Source organism: Canis lupus, chromosome 4 (genome assembly GCF_048164855.1).
Source record: "Canis lupus baileyi chromosome 4, mCanLup2.hap1, whole genome shotgun sequence".
Lineage (NCBI taxonomy): Eukaryota > Metazoa > Chordata > Mammalia > Carnivora > Canidae > Canis > Canis lupus.
This window is the reverse complement of record NC_132841.1, coordinates 76269483-76287500: the sequence shown is the minus strand read 5'-3', so window position 1 is coordinate 76287500 and position 18018 is coordinate 76269483. Positions and strand designations below refer to the sequence as shown.

At 42.8% G+C, this 18018-nt stretch overlaps 1 protein-coding gene and 1 long non-coding RNA gene across 3 annotated transcripts in view; both read left to right on the top strand.

The window, feature by feature from the left end:
* Positions 1-18018, top strand: part of PDZD2 (PDZ domain containing 2) — a 358704-nt gene that overhangs the window by 173770 nt on the left and 166916 nt on the right. The window lies entirely within an intron of this gene.
* Positions 1-18018, top strand: part of LOC140632700 (uncharacterized) — a 43167-nt gene that overhangs the window by 2542 nt on the left and 22607 nt on the right. The gene's annotated exons all lie outside the window — the stretch shown is intronic.

The following is an 18018-nucleotide window of genomic DNA, read 5'->3' as shown; positions in this document are numbered from 1 at the left end:
TGGACCACTTCCCAGCTTCCAGAAACTTGTGGCAATTATTGCTTCTTCAGTTCTCTTTCAGACTTTAGCAACCCCCTTCCCCATGCTTAAAAAAATTCCTTTACTGTCATTTCAATCCGTCATGTTTACTGGGGAGTGAGTCTCTGCCTCATGCCCCAGCCTTGCCCTGGATCCCCCCTCTCAGTTCTTTCTGTATTTATCCCCCTCAACCACAGGTGTCCACTTGGAAGAGAAATGCAAATAGGCTACACTGTATGGTCTTTCAGCACTAATCATTAAAAATGCGCAAGTCCTGAATAGAGTGGTTATTGGACATTTATACTAGGTGTTAGCTTCTTCTCTGTCGGGTCATTAACCATGGGGCTTTGTGTGTGTGGAGTATCCAGCAGAAGCCATTTTTGAACGTGTTTGATGGGACTTACCAGAATTCTATCTGTGAGAATAACTGTACAGCGTGTTCACTCTTTTGAAGTATATTCCTGTTCGTTTCCTATTCTGGTCCTCACCAGAAGCCCACTGGGTGGCTTAGCGGTCATGTGGACTTGGGAGCACCCATTTTCTGAGATGATTAGCACATTCCAGCTGTGGTGCCTCCATTCCACACCCCAGAGACAAGTGGAGGAAAGAGTATGTGATCCAAGTCCGAGCAATGAGGTGTGAAGAAATGTCTCTCGTGGAGCATCTAGGGTAGATTTGCTCATTGTTAAGAAAAAGACACAAACAAATGACCCTTTTGCGTCCTTGGCACGTTGCTGTCTAGAACTGCTATAGGCATCTTGTCTCCAGCCTTAAGATGAAGCCAACACACAGGAGAGGGCAGATCCCAGAGTGTCCTCAGGAAACACCAGGCCTTCTCTTGCAGATCCCAACGTGTGAGATGATTGATTTCCTCCTGGTTCAAGCCATTTTGTTTGTTTTGTTTTAAGTGATGCGGGGCTCGAACTTATGACCCTGAGGTCGAGGCCTGAGCTGAGATCAGAAGTCCGACACTTAACCGACTGAGCCACCCAGGCGTCCCCAAAGCCATTTTGAATCAGGGTTTGGTATCACTTGCTGCCATACTGGTAGAGGAGGACATTTCTTTATGTGTGGTCTCGTTCCTAAGAGAGTTAAGGCAGATGGTGGGCTTACCTTCCCGAAGATCTAAGCTGCCTAATTCCTCATGCTGGCTCCAAGTAGGATTTCTCTCTACTCTGTTTTCCGGGCAGATGAAATTAATTTTATTCTCTCTTCCAACTTTAAAAGAAGAAATAACTGTGGAGACATTTGGTGGGGAAAGGAGGAGTCCTTGCTTTGGAGATGGTTAGCCAATCCCAGTGAGAACATCCTGGAGCTGTCACAGAAGTGAAGACTGTTCTTAAAACAACAAGGCAATGAAGAAACCTCGTGCATCCCACCCTATGAGAAGCCAAGCACTAGTTTTCATTCATTCCTGTGGTTGCGAGGCTGGCAAGTCTTGCCTGCGTGCTTGGCATTCTTGCCTCTGTCTTCTATCCTTTGTCTTTTGGGCATCTCAGACTTTGGGAAGCTTTGAAGATGAAATAAGCTCTGGAAGTGCCCAGTGGTGTCAGGAAGACTGAATGCAGGAGAAAGTAGACTGTCTGTAGCCCTGTTTGCTCCAGTCTGACTCCAGTGGCAATGGCATACCCTTTATTTTTATGAATAGGAAGCCCTCCTAATCTCTCGCATTCCCGGTATAATGTTAGCCTAAAGAGAACCCCTTCATTACACTTAGCATTATACCATCATTTTCCTGTTTATGTCTTTTACTAAACCAAGACCGTAAGGCTGGGAACTTCATATTGTAATATAGCTAGGATTTGCTGAGCACTTACTACCTGCCTGGCACTATCATAAGCTTTACACGTATGAGCTAATCTGATCCTCACAACGGTCTTATAAAGAAGGTGCCACGAGCATCCCATTTACAATGGAGATTGCTTGAGACACACCGTGTTTAGGGAAATTGCTCAAGGTTGTCCAGCTTGTCAGTGGTGGAGTGGAGATTCAAATGTGGGCCGTCTGGTTCTGGAGGCCACTGCGTGCCCTATAACATGTATGCTTTATGCACTATATAACTCCTCATTATAGCCCGAGCACCCTTACACCATCTGTAATGTGCAATAGGGATTCAAGTGTTACTGTGAATGAATAAACACGAGGTATTTTCATGTCATTACAGACTCATTAATTTTAATGGCAGTATATTTCCCCAAGGACCATAATTTGTGCAATTGTTTCCCCAGGATTAGACATTGCAGTAGTCTGGGCTAGGATATCTGAGACTGGGAGTGGCCCGAGAAATCCCAGAGATGTGATCATTAATCGGGAAGTAACCAGACCTATTTAACCTCTTCTTCCTCCCCCACGCATTGCCCTCCCCACCCTCTGCCACCCTTAGGAGCGATCCTAATCCTCATTCCATTCCAGATTCCCATGGCCATCCACAGAACTCTGCATGACAGTAGATGGCTTTAATACTTTGGAATGTTTTCTGAAGGTCCCTGTTTGGGGTTGAGCATTAGTTGGCAGGGAATTGCTCTAAGAAATGTGGACCCCCTGAAATGTCGCCTGCCAAGTGCCGTTTTCCAGGTGGTTTCTCATAACATGTCATTTTGCACTTTTGAATCCAGAGATAGTATATCTGACTCTCATTTGTTATTTAAGACTTTTGGCTGACCTCTGGGGATTCTTGTTTTAATTGCCAGCTGATAGAAAATATAAACGGAAAAATGTGTTAGTGTGCAAACGTTGGAGTTTGTTTTATCTCTGAAAACTGGCAGGGGCGGGGGTGGGGACTGTTAGGGATAAAAGATTAAGGAAAACTTATGAGACAATTTTGTCTGGCTAATGGGCTATCTTCTTAACAGTTTGACTTGGTAGGCCCTGTGTCAACAAATACACCATGTATCAAACAATATGAGCATTATGTAGAAGTCATTTGCAGTTTAAAAAGTTTGTTTTTATAAATTAAATTGTATCTGAGATATGTGAGGAGACCTTGATGTTTAAATTTAGATTAATCCTGTGGCGAAACCCTTTTGTAGAACAAATACTTTCTTTTGAAAAGTCAAAGAGAGACTGATTCCAAATATATCTCAAATGCATATACATGTGCATATAATTTATAAAAGAGCGTATGGACACATGTGTGTCGTCTTTCCTCCCCTGACCCCCTAATTCATTCTCTGCCTTCCACTGCACCAAGAGGCTTCATGCTATGAACTACAACATCTGGACTCCCTTGTCTTATTTCTGGTTGGCTTCAGCCAATGGGAGGCACAGACAGGGGATCAGCTGGCTGGAGGAGAGAGTGTCCCCCTCGTCCCTGTCCCCTCAGCCTTGCAAAGGTTCTGACCATGGCTCATTTGTTCTAAGCTCTTGATGGGCAGCTCACTTTCACGGCTCCAGTTTGCACTACTTCCTGTCATTGCCCTGCAGACCTAAAGGTGGTAATGGTTTCCCAGCTAGCTAGTTGCTAGCCCCTGGGAACTTCATCCTGCCCACGGCTCTCTAAGTAGTTCCTACATAAAATTCTCTCCCGTTAAACCCTTTTGAGTGTGCCTTCTGTTTCCTGCCGGTACCCCCCGATAAGGTGTATGTTCATCTCTTATATGAAATCTTGCCATGTTTGGCTCTGAGATGCCAGTTACAGCTACATTAGTACCTCTGAATTTAAATTGTAGCTTGTCCTGTCCAGGAGTTGTCCTTTTATCCTTGTGTCTTTATCTTTTCCATTAGATCACTAGTCCTGGGAAGTAAGGCAGTGGTGTGAATTACTCTGGTTTTTCCCTACAACACCTAAAACGCTGTTTTACATACAGAGGTCACAACAATTGGTGACTCAAAGAAATATAACATATGAGTACATGTATGTGTGTGGTATACAGCTGGATGTAATCTGTGACTATTGGTTTTTTTAAATAACTTTTATTTGTATCCTTATCAGCATTGGTTCATTCATTTGTGCAATAAACAATTACCGGGTGCCAGTTAGAGGCAACACGTTAGGCTAGGTATTCACATGGTGGTCTCAGAGTTCATAAAGAGTCATAAAGGGGTTTCATGAAGAAGTGAAAGAGAATTTTCGAGCAGGAAGGAATCCGAGAGGCTATCCGATCTGGTTTTATCATTTTCAGGTGAAGCTCAGGCTGAGTGTGTCAGGGCTTCGTTCTGGGGGCACACGGAGTAGGTGGCATGGATGACCAGAACTGGGTGCCCTGGCTCTGTCTGCCTGGGATTCTTTCCCCAGCCCCCTCCTGTCACATTGCCTGCTCAGCTCCTAGGTGCTTTCTGGCCAAAGGAACCTCCATGAGGTATCCTTTGGAAAGCCTCTCTGCTGTCCCTTATTGCTTCCCTCTGTGTTGCAAATGCAAACCAGATAGTCATGCTCTGAGCTCATAAAAGGGCCTAATAGGATGCAGACGGTGGATTCTAACCCAGGCTCCAACATCAGCCCCATGTGTAGACAGCTGGGGGGATATTTGGACCAAGCCACAGCCCCTCTAGGACCTCTCCCTTCACCAGCCATAAACTCTGGAGCAACATTTTACATGGGGGTATGAGGTGTTGGTGTTGGGTTGGCCCATTCTGCAGTCTCTGCGCCATAGTCTCAGGCCTCCTGTAGAAGATATGACCTCCAGGTCAGGTCTGGGCTGCTCACAGAGCTGTTCCCTGGAGGGCCCTGGCTGACTGGCACTTTTCCTGTGATGATGGCACTTTATGAGTCCACTCGGTGCAAGGACCAGAGTACAGGTATTCCCTATAAAATCAAAAACCTTTGGCTCCATTATAGTCACCTTAAAATTAGTCTAAGACAGACGAGAAAAAAGAGTTTGCTTAACAGAAACAAAGCAGATTGGCCTAGGTCCGCAGGTGATGAGATGTTACATTCTTTCACAGATGCAGGTCTGCTGGGGGCGCTGATAAATTGTTAGTCCTCACCTGTTCTACTTGAGTTCAAGATTAGGGAACGAGGGACGCCTGGGTGGCTCAGTGGTTGAGTGTCTGCCTTTGGCTCAGGTCGTGATCCCCAAGTCTCGTATCAGGCTTCCCTCAGGGAGCCTGCTTCTTCCTCTGCCTGTGTCTCTGCCTCTCTCTGTGTGTGTCTTTCATGAACAAATAAATAAAATCTTAAAAAAAAAGATTAGGAAACCAGAAGGCAGGATAGTGAATTATTTATTAAATTTTAAGTTATAAAATTAAATATTAATAAAATAAATAAAATAAATAAATATTTATTTATTAGGCAGGCTTTGTGCTGGGGGCTTTAACTAAAGGCTCTCACACCCAGATAAGTTAAGTGTTACGTGCCCATTTTGCAGATCTGTCAACTGAGACTCAAGTAGGGTTGTGACACATTCAGAATTACGTAAAGTGATAGATCTCGTTCTCAGTTCCGACTCCCCAGAGAAGCCTTGTCAGTGAAGTAGTGACATTCCAAACCCAGCTGGCCCACACTGGCGCTGAGCAACGCTGGGGAGAGTTAGCTGCTCTGAGTTGGTTTCCTCAACTGTAAAGTGGGAATAAGGTGTGTCACTCCCATTAGTGGTGACAGCTGAGGCACTGCGCATAAAGTGTTCATCACTGTGTCGGACACATAAGCCTTTAATGAAATTGAGCTCCTGGGCCCTGGAGCCGGGTTTTCTGTTTCTCTTTTCTGGACGTGCTTTGTCAACTGTCAGCTGTTAACTTCCCTGAGCTGTTTCCTTAGTCATAAAATGGGGCTTGGGGGTAAAGGTCAGTTCATTAATGGAGAAAAAACCTGAGAAGAACAAGGCAAATCCCCATCTTTTGTGTTATAACTGTCAAGCTTCCAGAAGTATGCGGTCTGTGTGTTACTTTAGGATATAACCCACTCCAGTCTACTGTGAGATGGAGACTTGGTCACTTGCCCTGGAGGTAGCTTTTTGAGTCCAGCCAAATTTCAGCAACACTTCCTCAGTTCCTACCACTCAGGTTTTCCTCTTTTTCATGACTCACGGTCCCTGTTGAAAAGAAAAACTCTATTGTTTTCATTTATGTTACACACAATATCGCCAAATACTACTTCACTTCTGGTCACCAAGTTGTGTGTGTGTGTAGTAGGGAAAGGTTTCCCCACACCAAACAATTCTGAGACTCCAGCTGGGTGTCCTCCAATTAAGTTTAATTGGGACCCTGTCTACCTGGAGAGACTGTCAGACCCCACAGGTTAAATGCTCAGACCTACAAGACGGCCCCCTTCACTTCCTCACAGCACATGCTCCAACTGAAAGTCCAAATTGTCACTTGTGCTTCTGACTGACTATAAATAGGTTCCCATGACCCCTCCTGTTGGTTCTTAGTATTAATTCATTGGGTTTGATGAGTTTGCTAGAGCCGCTCACAAAATGCAGGGAAACAGCTTACTGGCTTATTATCAAAGGATACAACCCAGGAACAGTCAAATGGAAGATACATGGGGAAGCTCATGGAGAAAGAGGTCTGGAAGCTCTTTCAACCCCAGCCTTTTGGGTTTTTATGGAGGCTTTGTTACATAGACATGTTTGATTAAATCACTGGCCATTGATGATTGGAAATCTCCAGCCTCTCTCCCCTCCCTGGAGGTAGAAGAGTGGGATTGAAAGTTCCAATCATCTCATCCGAGTCTGGGTCCCCTGGCATCCAGCCCCCATTCTTAAGGACTTTCCAGAAGTCACCCACATTATCATAAACTCAGATGTAATTGAAAGGGGCTTTTTAAGAGTAACAAAAGACACCTATTTCACCTTCTATTGCTCTGGAGCTATTTCAGGAACTAAATACTATGAGGAAAGATGCCCCTATGGCTGTTATATAGGGAATTATAAGGGTTTTAGAAGCTCCATGCCAGGAACAGTGAACAAAGACCAAATTATTTCTTATAATTAATCACAATATCACACTTTGCTGTATATTCATCATTATTATCATCCTATTTTCTCCTCCCCCATTCCCCCAACTGAAATTTAAGGGCTGCAATTAGCACCTTTACAGCTTGAAGTGCTGTCTATTCTTTTCCACTTGGGTCACTGAAATAGGTAATAGGCAGGGGCCCAGTGAAGCTTCTAAGGTAGAACTTTCTCTAGAAAGTTCTGGAAAGTTCTCCCCATCTCTTACATACAGCCATCTCTGGCTTTCTTTGCCAGTAGAAGGCTATTTAGCAATGCTAGAATGGGGCTCAGAGGCTTTTTTTTTTTTTTATTATGTTTTTATTCATGAGAGACACACAGAGAGAGGCAGAGACACAGGCAGAGGGAGAAGCAGGCTCTCTATGGGGAGCCTGATGTGGGACTCAATCCCAGGACCCCAGGGATCACAACTTGAGCCAAAGGCAGACGCTCAACCACTGAGCACTCAGGTGCCCTCAGAGTCTTGCTGCTGGAGCATGTGAGAGCAGAGAGAGGATGGGTGTCACCTCCTTCAGCAGGTAGTGATGGGATCCGGGAAGACTCTCGACCACACAGCTGCCCAGGAGTCTCCCCACTGCAGAGAGTCTCATGCAACTCTTACAGTCACCACACCACAGCTGCATATACTATGTTGAAAAAAAGAGCCTGCCTTTGGCCCAGGGCGCGATCCTGGAGACCCGGGATCGAATCCCACGTCGGGCTCCCGGTGCATGGAGCCTGCTTCTCCCTCTGCCTGTGTCTCTGCCTCTCTCTCTCTCTCTCTCTCTCTGTGAGACTATCATAATAAATAAAAATTAAAAAAAAAAAAAAGAAAAAAAGAAAGAAAAGCCAGAAAGGCAAGTAGCCCTCTCAACCTGGCTTGTATAGCAGCATCCATCTGTCCTGTGGGGGAGAAGCCTGATTCTAGATCCTCTAGTTTTAGCATTTTGGAATTCCCTCAGAATCCCCCAATTCTACCCTGAGAAAGTCCACTTATGGTTCTGTACCATGTTGCCTTGGCTGCCTGCTGAGGAGGAAAGGCAGATGTGAGGAAATGGGGAAATGAAGTTACATGATTTATGTCATATGCCCAAATGGAAGGCATGGTTCCCTCACCCCTTAAAGAGTTATGAACAGAGATGAAGGAGTTGTCTTAAATTGAAGTCTACAAATTTTCTCATGCTGTGGGAGGATCTCACAATTATTTTATTTTGAACATCAAAGTATTATTTAGGGAATACACATTAGCCTGGGATGACTCTTGTCAATGCTGGTTTTAGATGCATCTAGAGGTCAATTGAGGAAATCATATTTTTAAAAAATCTAGTAATATTTCTGGGCATCTGACCTCACAATAACAAGTGTTGGATTTCTTTGTAAACAAGACTTTTAAAGATCATTTAAAAATGGAACAAGTTAAGAACAATATCCAAATAACCGGAAGAAGATCATGGAGAACTCAATGTGTAGCCATGCTCACAGGAACAGGTGTAAAAATGCCAGTGCCACTGAAGACTTCGAATAAATGTTTTTCTAAGGTGTGAGGAAACCAGAAATATTTCTAAATTAGCACTAACTTATACGATTAAATAATATCTGCATATATATTTATGCACATACAATTATGTGTATTGTGATATTAATATCTTAAATAGCTTAAGGTATATATTAAAAGCAGAACGTTTAAAATACTTACCTGTTTTAAAATATTTAAATGGGGGATCCCTGGGTGGCTCAGCAGTTTAGCGCCTGCCTTTGGCCCAGGGCGCGATCCTGGAGTTCCGGGATGGAGTCCTGCGTCGGGCTCCCTGCGTGGAGCCTGCTTCTCCCTCCTCCTGTGTCTCTGCCTCTCTCTCTCTCTCTCTCTCTCTCTGTCTATCATAAATAAATAAGTAAATAAATCTTTAAAAAAATAAAATAAAATATTTAAATGTTCTATTTTTAATATCTTATGTGAAATGTTTATCTAATGATATCAATTTTTTCATTTACATCATTTCAATTTATCTAACCAAATCCCCCCACCCCCAATATTTAGCTTCTTCTGATTGGGGCAGTAGGGGATCACTTATGTTTGAGTCACCTTTATCCAACTGGGATGTCTTTTGTTCATCTCTAACTCTTTAGGAAACGCAAACCGATGTCAAGAACTATTTTTATAATATATGTTGTTTTTTTTAAAGATTTTATTTATTCAAGAGAGAGAGAGACAGAGACAGAGACACAGGCAGAGGGAGCAAAGGCTCCATGCAGGGAGCCCGACGTGGGACTCGATCCTGGGTCTCCAGGATCACACTCTGAGCTGAAGACGCACTAAACTGTTGAGCCACCAGGGCTGCCCATATATATTGCTTTGTTACCTTGAATGATTGCTTCAGTAATTCTATTCTTGTTTTTTTTTTTTTTTTAATTTATTTATGATAGGCACACAGTGAGAGAGAGAGAGGCAGAGACACAGGCAGAGGGAGAAGCAGGCTCCATGCACCGGGAGCCCGACGTGGGATTCGATCCCGGGTCTCCAGGATCGCGCCCTGGGCCAAAGGCAGGCGCCAAACCGCTGCGCCACCCAGGGATCCCCGTCTATTCTTGTTTTTACTTAAACACTCTTGGTTTGCCATTGCCACACCAAAATAAAACAAAGTGAACAGAAAAGCAGAATATAAAAATGGCTCAAATTTTAATATTTTGCCTAAAATCAGCAAGGGATCTAAACTGGGAAAGGAGTACTACCTTATACGTAGGGGTCCTTCTTTCTAGACATGTGACATTAAGAGGTGCATTGAGCAGATGAAGAAGAGTGTGGGCTGTTATAGAAAGCTAGAGCACGTGACACTGTTGATGACTGTGTGTGACGAGCTGAGAGCCAGTCTGTGGAGAAGTAGCCTATAGAGCACAGTCAACCTTGGGCAGCCTGTCAACTGGTGGTTTTTGGTGAAACAAATGAGGAGAATTTCCCTCAGGAGAATCACGGGCATAGGAAGAAGAGACCTCACTCACTCCTCTGGCTCTTTTTTATCCTCCACATGGGAGTATGGATGTGGGTCCTCCATGTGGAATATCTGTCCAACAAGAAATCACAGGCCAATAGGGAAATTTCCACTCAGAAAAAAACACATCTCCAAAAAGAAGCCACCTTAGGAAGAACTTTATCTTCTCATGAGGTAGATTTTTCTAGAAAGTAAACCCAAGATGTGTTTAATTCCAATGTGTCAGTGTTAACTGAATGTATCATAGTCCCATCCCTCCTCCAAAGCATGGTTTTCTCCCCTTTTATATGTTACAAAAATTGTGGACCATTTCAGTTGCTGAGAAACATGGTTACTCCAAAACTTGCAACATTGATATTAGTCAAGGTTCTCCAGAGAAACAGAATGAAAAGGAATGATATGTGTGGGGGGGGTGGGGGTGGGGGGGTGCGGAGGTGTTATTTTAAGAAGTTGGCTCATATGATTGTAGAGACTAGCAAGTCTGAAATCTGTAGGGCAAGCCAATAGGCTGAAAATTCAGGCAGGGTTTCTATGTTAGTCTTAAGAATAATCCCTCCTCCTTTAGGAAACCTCAATTGGATGAGGCCCGCCCACCTTATGGAGAGTAATCTGTTTCATGAAGTTTACTGATTGAAATGTTGATCACATCTTAAAAAAAAAACCAAAAAAACCTTCACAGCAACATCCTGACTGGACTGTTTGACCAAACATCTGGGTACCATAGTGTAGCCAAGTTGACACATAAACTAACCATTACGGCTGGGATTGATAACTGCATTTCTGTCTGCCCTATTTATGTACTGTATTTTGAAGTAAGAATAAGATTATAGGTAATCAAGAAAATACCCTGTGGGTTGATAGGGAAGTTTATGAAGAAAATCTATTTTTATCATTCAAGTTTTGAGAATTCTTTCTAAAAAAAAAACTTAAGAGATATATAACATGCAAAAATAATCTAGTGAGCATCCATTCATATTCCTGCCACTCAGATTTAAGAGCTATTAGTATCTTGTCTTATTTGCTTTTCGGGTTTTGTTTAAACAAACACTAGTGAGGGGCACCTGGATGGCTAGTGGTTGGGTGTCTGCCTTTGGATCAGGTCGTGATCCCAGGTCCTGGGATCAAGTCCTTCATCAGGTTCCCGCAGGGAGCCTGCTTCTCCATCTGCCTACGTCTCTGCCTCTCTGTCTGTGTCTCTCATGAATAAATAAGATCTTTTTAAAAAAATAAACACTAGTCACAACTAACACTCCTTTTGCCCCTCCCCATATTTCCTTCCAGTCTAGTATATATCCTTCCAGACTAAGTTTTAGATATTTAAATACTATAATTTATACATGAACATATGTATCTTAATGTGTTTTAATTGACATAAAGAGTATCATATTGCATCTTGCTTTTTATACTCTTTATTTATTTATTTATTTATTTATTTATTTATTTATTTATTTTTGAGATCTGGCCAAGGTGATAGAGTCATTCATTTTAACTGCCTTTTCTATTTTAAGAAAATTCTGGGAGCACCTGTGTAGCTCAGTCGGTTAAGTGGCCAACTCTTGGTTTTGGCTCAGGTCATGGTCTTACGGGTCATGAGACTGAGCCCCTCATCAGGCTCCACACTCAGTAGGGAGTCTGCTAGAAGATTCTCTCCCTCTGCCCCTCCCCCCACTCATGCTCACTTTCTAAAAGAAATAAATCTTAAAGAAAAACTCATGTTTTTCATCCAGTAATTTTTCATATTTAGGTGGGCAGTTTCTTGGCTGTCATGTGGAATATATATGATCTGATCCTGAAGTCTAAAGATAAAAACAGAGTTAAGATGCATTAAAAATAAATTTCAAATGGATTATAAATCTAGCACAGTGATTAGCATACCCTCATCACATGTATCATGTAGTTCCCTAAAATTACTATATCTAGGTAGGTCAGTTTCAGGGTTCTTTATTCCATTCTGATACTTTGTCTACTCCATCAGTATCACATTGTCTTAATTATTATAGTACTTTTTAAGGCAGCCCATCCTCTTTGTACTTTTTCAAAATTGTCACAGTTATTCTTAATTCCATACTCTCCCATATAAATATTAAAATATTTTCAAAGTTTCCTAAAAATTCCTGTTGAGATCTTATTAGAATTTCACTGAAATTATTAACTAGGAAACACTGACTTCTTTTTTTTTTTCACTGACTTCTTTAAAATGTTGTCTTTCAACACTCTATTAATCCAAATCACCTTTTATATCCTTCAATAAAGTTTTATAATTTCTACTAATGTTACTTTTATAAGTCTCTACTTTATAGTTTGCCTTACTACGGAAGCCAATTTTTTCTTCCTTTATTCTCTGTTTGGTTAAAGGTATAAAGGACTGCTATCGATCTTTGAATTTGGGTGTTTGTTCTTAGCAATTTTGCAGCATGTCCTATTCTAATTGGTTAGAGATTGATAACTAAATATAAACTGGCTGCAGGTCTTCACTACCATCCTGAATTATATATAAATTTTATAATTACATTGTCCATTGCTGAGCATAATGAGTGCAAAGGACCTTGACTCTGAATTTGGGCTAGGTGCCAAGACATACAGGTGAAAAAGACAGTGGGCCACCAGTTCTGAGTGGTGACCAGGTACAGCCTCAAATTGAATTCTTACAAAATTTAAATGTAAATGCAGCTTTTCACACTGCTGAGTTCCAATGCCAGACTGCCCAGTTTCTTATATTATCACATCGGGATGGCAGTGGAAGCTATCTGTGCCTCAGATTTCTTTAAAGTGGAGGTAATAGTAGTATCTATCTACTCATGGTAGATTATGAGGTGCTGATGAGTTATTGCATATACCTGGCCTAGTTTAAGCTTTCAGTAAGCATTAACTATTATTGTGAGCTCTCCTTATTGAATTTTTTTACCATCAGGTATTTTGAAATCTTTCAGATGTGTAGCATAGGACTGGTATTAGTTTAGGCTTAGTCCTTTATCAGAATGTTGACCTTTTCTCTTTCATCACTTGCTTTAACATGCTTTGCTGTGTTCACTGTAATCATATCACTTCCAGTAAGATCATGGTTAGTATAGTAAGGCAGGTTTCTGGGCTCCTCCTCTATTCACTGGAAATGCTCTCTGTCCCAGGCCTCCCACAGTGGCCTTCTTTCTTGGTCCCACATGACTAGCTCCATTCTTTCTCAGTGTCTCCATCTCCCCCACTGGCTTCCTAGACTTTGCTCTAAAGCACTGTTCTTCTCTTTATGTGACCCTTAGAAGAACACAGACAGTCTGGAAACCCTGAATGGCATTGCTTGCTTAAGGCTTCTGGGCCTCTAGTGGTTGAATGGCCTCAGCTTATTTTGGAATTTGGTAGAGAGTAGCTAACCTAGTGTTTAATACACCCTGCTGTTGGCGGTCTGCCACTGTAAAGACCCGGTCCTGTGGAGTGATGAAGGTGGATACTAGCTGGACTATGACATTGGCATGGTTATTCACTGGGAAATGAGTTCACATTCATTTATATTCTAAGTCCTGGGGGTGCTGGGGTGCTCAAGAGGGTTTAAGAGTTGAAATTGCTCAGGTACCTGGGTAGCTCAGTGGTTGAGCATCTACCTTTGGCTCAAGTCATGATCCTGGGTCCTGGGATCAAGTCCTACATCGGGCTCCCCATGGGGAGTCTTCTCCTTCAAAAGAGTTGAAATTGCTCTTCAACCCACCAAGTTGTTTTGTACTCTGCTTTTTAGAGAACAAAGGCTGGGGTTGAGAGCAACTCTAGTCATTCTGAGAACCTTCTTCGGTGTCTCTCCTTAGCAGGAAATGAAGAGCATCCAGTGTTAAGAATAGTCAAATCAATTTTAGCAAGCAGCAAACCTGGTTGGTTGATGTTGCATGCCTGCATTTTGGTTGTCTCCTTCTCTTTTAGCCTCTGCAAGATTCAGAGATTCAGGGATCTATAGGGTTGGAGGTTTCATTTCTTCTCAAATCACATTATAAATGTTTTTCTGTTTAGCCCTTCTTTTTATCTTCAGTATCCTTGTTAAGTATAGAAAATTTTGTTTGTTTGTTTGTTTGTTTTTCTGAGATGAAAAGAAGGGTGCCTTCGGTGACCAAGCCGACCTGGATGTGATTCAGCCCCTATATCTGATGTTGACTCTGCTAAAGGTGGAGACTACTCACATTTTCTCTAGCAACATCTGACTTTAAAAGACCAGAATAGGGACTCCTGGGTGGTTCAGTTGGTTAAGCGTCTGCCTTCAGCTTGTGTCATGATCTCAGGGTCCTGGGATCAAGCCCCACATCAGGCTCCTCACTCACTGGGAAGTCTGCTTGTTCCTCTGCCTCTGTCCTTTCCCTTGCTTGTGCTCTTCCTCTCTCTCTCAAATAAATAAATAAAATCTTTAAAAGAAATAAAAGACCAGGGTAATGTGGGCATTTTTATTTATGATTTATACTAAAACCCATGAAGAGTTGTCCTGCTTTGGCCAATTTGAAGACACAGATTGTTCCATTATTATTTTTGCCTTTTAGGATGCACCAAAATCCTACAACGCACTCTACAATCGCCGGGGTCTCAACATTCCGCTCTAAAATGCATTTCATCACTGCTTCAGTAACCACTTCTGTGAATGGGTAGCAAACAAACTGTTCAAAATCCTATGAACAGAATGTCTGTTCTTTTCTTTTTCAGAGTGGCTTTACCCAGTATTCTCATTGGCAGAGATCAGAATTTGATCTTTAGAAACCCAATTTTGATTGGCTACAGGTATTTAGCCTGTAGCTAAATACCAATGTATGAAATGGTTCTTGTTCCCTGTGGCCTGGGCCAGAACACAGGCTTTGTGTGGGGAGCAGATGGGTGTAAATGTCCCTGCAGCCAAGTCAAGTCAATGGGAGTTCCTATAACCTCAGACACAGTTAAAAGGGTAGCCCTCTGGCTATGGGTTGATGGTTTTTTAGTGTTGTTGTTTTATTGTGGTTTTTTTTTTTTTCCTATGGTCTGGGACTGGGATTTCTAATCAGCTGGCTGGCATTTAACTGAAGGCTCTCCGTCAATCTTCCCCTCTGTGGTCTAGGAATTCTAAGACCTACACCTAATATTTACCATTACGATTGGATTTGACTTGCTCTGTAAATTAGGGTTATTCTCTCAGGAATGTATTTTTAATAATGCTGGCTCATCTCATCCCATTTCCTCGTATTCAATAGTGTGTAGTCTACTCTCTCCTCTCATTCTGGGCATGCAAAAACCCATCCTAAGAGTTGACAGCTCTGCAGACCTGATAACTGCTAAAACAAACTCCAGTGATCCCATATGCGTGGCATTGCTAAGCAACTTATGTTCATTAACACTAAACCTGAAAACCTAAGAGGTTCAGGCCTATTACTGTGTCTACTTTAAGAAGAGGAATCTGGAACTTGAGGCCTACGGTTGCTTAACTTCCTCAGGTTCCCACAGTCAGTAGTTAGTATTACAGCAGGTAAGAGAAAGGTCTTGGACTGGAGCAGCCGACTCCATCTGTATGAGGTTTTTGAAAGGGGCCCCACAAATGCTAAATGGCCTGAAAAACAGGCATAACAAACTAGAAGCCCAAAGATTTGCATAAATAGGAAAGAGGAGAGTGGTCATATGTTCTCAGCAGTATTGCTCTCAATTATTCCACTTGGATTTTCATGACCCTGACATTCCTTCTTACATCCCACTTCTTAGGCCGCCTGCTAATGGGTGGCTGTTCTGCAGAGGTTACATTGATCAATGCAGTTGAAATTTCTTGAGCAATTGGATCATTTTTTGCTTGTTTTTAGCTATCTTGAATGGTTTTGGAGGTAAAAATTTATTGAGACCTATAATCTGACAGGCTTAGTCTGGGTTGTAGAGATCCAGGAGAGAATCGACAGACAGACAGGATCGAGGACAGACAGGATTCCTTGTTTAGCTTCTATCTGAGTGGGAAGAAAGAAGCAGGAAGTTGACACAGTAACACCTAACTAGAAAGCTATGATAAATGTCTTTGTAAGTTGAGTTTCTGAGTGAAAATGTCTGTTTATTTTATTAGCATGTTACTTTCTTTTCCTTTGATGGGAGAAAAGTACATGAATCAGATGCTGAATAGCTACATTTTGTTGTCAGATCAAATTGGAATGAATCCAGACTCTATTTTAAAGACTTAATACTTTAAAGACTGCACTAGGTTCATAGAACCAGAACCTCGGTTCTGGTCTTAGCTCTCTCTGTGAAGAGGCCTTGAGCTCCTCTTCCAGCAGCCCTTATCCTGTATTTCTTCCTTTATAACATGAGGACTGAATCTGTGATTTCAACCTCTGCTCTTGGTCCCTCAGAATCAGGGTGGGGGAGTTGGTGGGACCCTAAGAGGCTGGTTCATCCTCAACCAGAGCAGTTTTGCTATTGTCTGTCTGTTATTGTGGGTTCCCCTAGATTGGAGAAAGGAATCTATTGCTGGAAAGAATCATTTGGAAGCCAATGTGTTGTGCATTGGAAACCACCCTGTTTATGGGAAGCTTCCATGAGCAAAGTTTTAAAAAGACTGGGAGGAATGTGTAAAACATGTAGAATAGATGATGGATTGTCAGGATATGTAAAAACCTATAAATTGGGGGAGGGGGGAGCAAATGACCCAAAAGAAAATGGGCAGAGAAATGGCAAATCACAGAAGAGAAAATGCAGATGACCAATAAACATAAGACAAAATGCTTATGCTCTCAGTTAATCATGGAAATGCAATTTAAAGCAGTAGGATTTTTTTTTTTCTAATACTGCCTACCATCTAATCTGATCGTGTCTGGCTTAGGGTGAGGCTTTGGCAAAAATTAAGAGGACAATAGAACCAGGTATAGGTAGTTTAGGGCAATGAGCGCTCCCATACCACTAGTGGGAGTTCACCTGCCACAGGCTTTTTTCCAGTATCAAAATTGCACATGCAAGTGTGTGACCCAGTGATTTCGCTTCTAGAATTGTATGCTAGCAAAATACTTGCATCTGAACATATATCCACTCCAGAACTGTTTGAAAGGTGGGGGGTGAGGGGGGAAATGAAGATTAAGTAGGAGTACAAGAACAAGTAACTAAAATACGGTGAGCCCACCGTGTATAATACTATGTGGCAGTTTCAAGAATGAAGTGTGGGTCCCTGTGTAGATAGAATGAGCTCTAAAATATATCGTTAAGTGTAGAAAACAGCACAGTGTAGAAGGGTAAGTACAATATGTAGCCAATTAAGGAAAGCAATACGTTTTTTTCCCTATACGAATATCACAGTGTGTGAATGCTGCATCCAGAAGGTCTAGATGAAAAACAGAAAACAGTGGGTATTTGGGGGAAGGCAAGTGGAATTAAGGAGGAAATGAAGGCTTGTCTCCATAGTTGGGGTAAAATGCAGAAAGAACGTATCCATACAGACCTTAAGCAGTTGAACACCGCATTTGTTCAAAGCCGGTCATGATCCCAGGCGAACCCTAGGACAGTGGGGGCCCGGAGGTCTGGTTCGGTGTGGCTTGCCCTTGGTTGCCAGGCTGCTGCTGCGCGTCCAGTGGGCCTCTTCCTTCCCTGCCGCTCCTTCTTCCTCCCCGCTTGCTGAGCCCGACTCCCTTCCTCTCCCCCCCTGCCTGAAGACATTCCTGCCTTCGCCCTTTCACCCTTCTAAGGGCTGTGGCCTGGCTGAGGACCAGCCACCTCCCTGCAGGAAGCTGCTTCGGTGAGGGGGGGGGGGGCTGGCACGCCTGGGCTGGGCAAAGCCACACCTCTGCCACATCCCTGGCCCTCCCACCCAGGCTGGACTGCACTTCTCACAGTGGGACCAAGTGACTCCACACACCAAGGCCAGAAGTACCAATGCTTCAAGTCGGCTCTGACAAAGTCTTTGAATGTCCACTGGGTGCAAGACTTTGTGCCAGACTGTAGGTTTATGGGCTCTTGCATGGGCATATCCTTTCTGTGCCTCGTTGCTAACATTCTGATATGAGGTGGACTCATTCTTCCGTTGGATTTCTCTATATTGATCACTGATATGTTCTGGAATTCCTACAAGCTTGTTGGAGGGGGGATGCTTTAAGTATGGGTTTAGTCGTTTCTCAGTAGGCCAAAGCACAGATCCGTACATGCACACAGTCAATGGGCAGTGCAGAGGCGGGAACAGAGTAAGAATT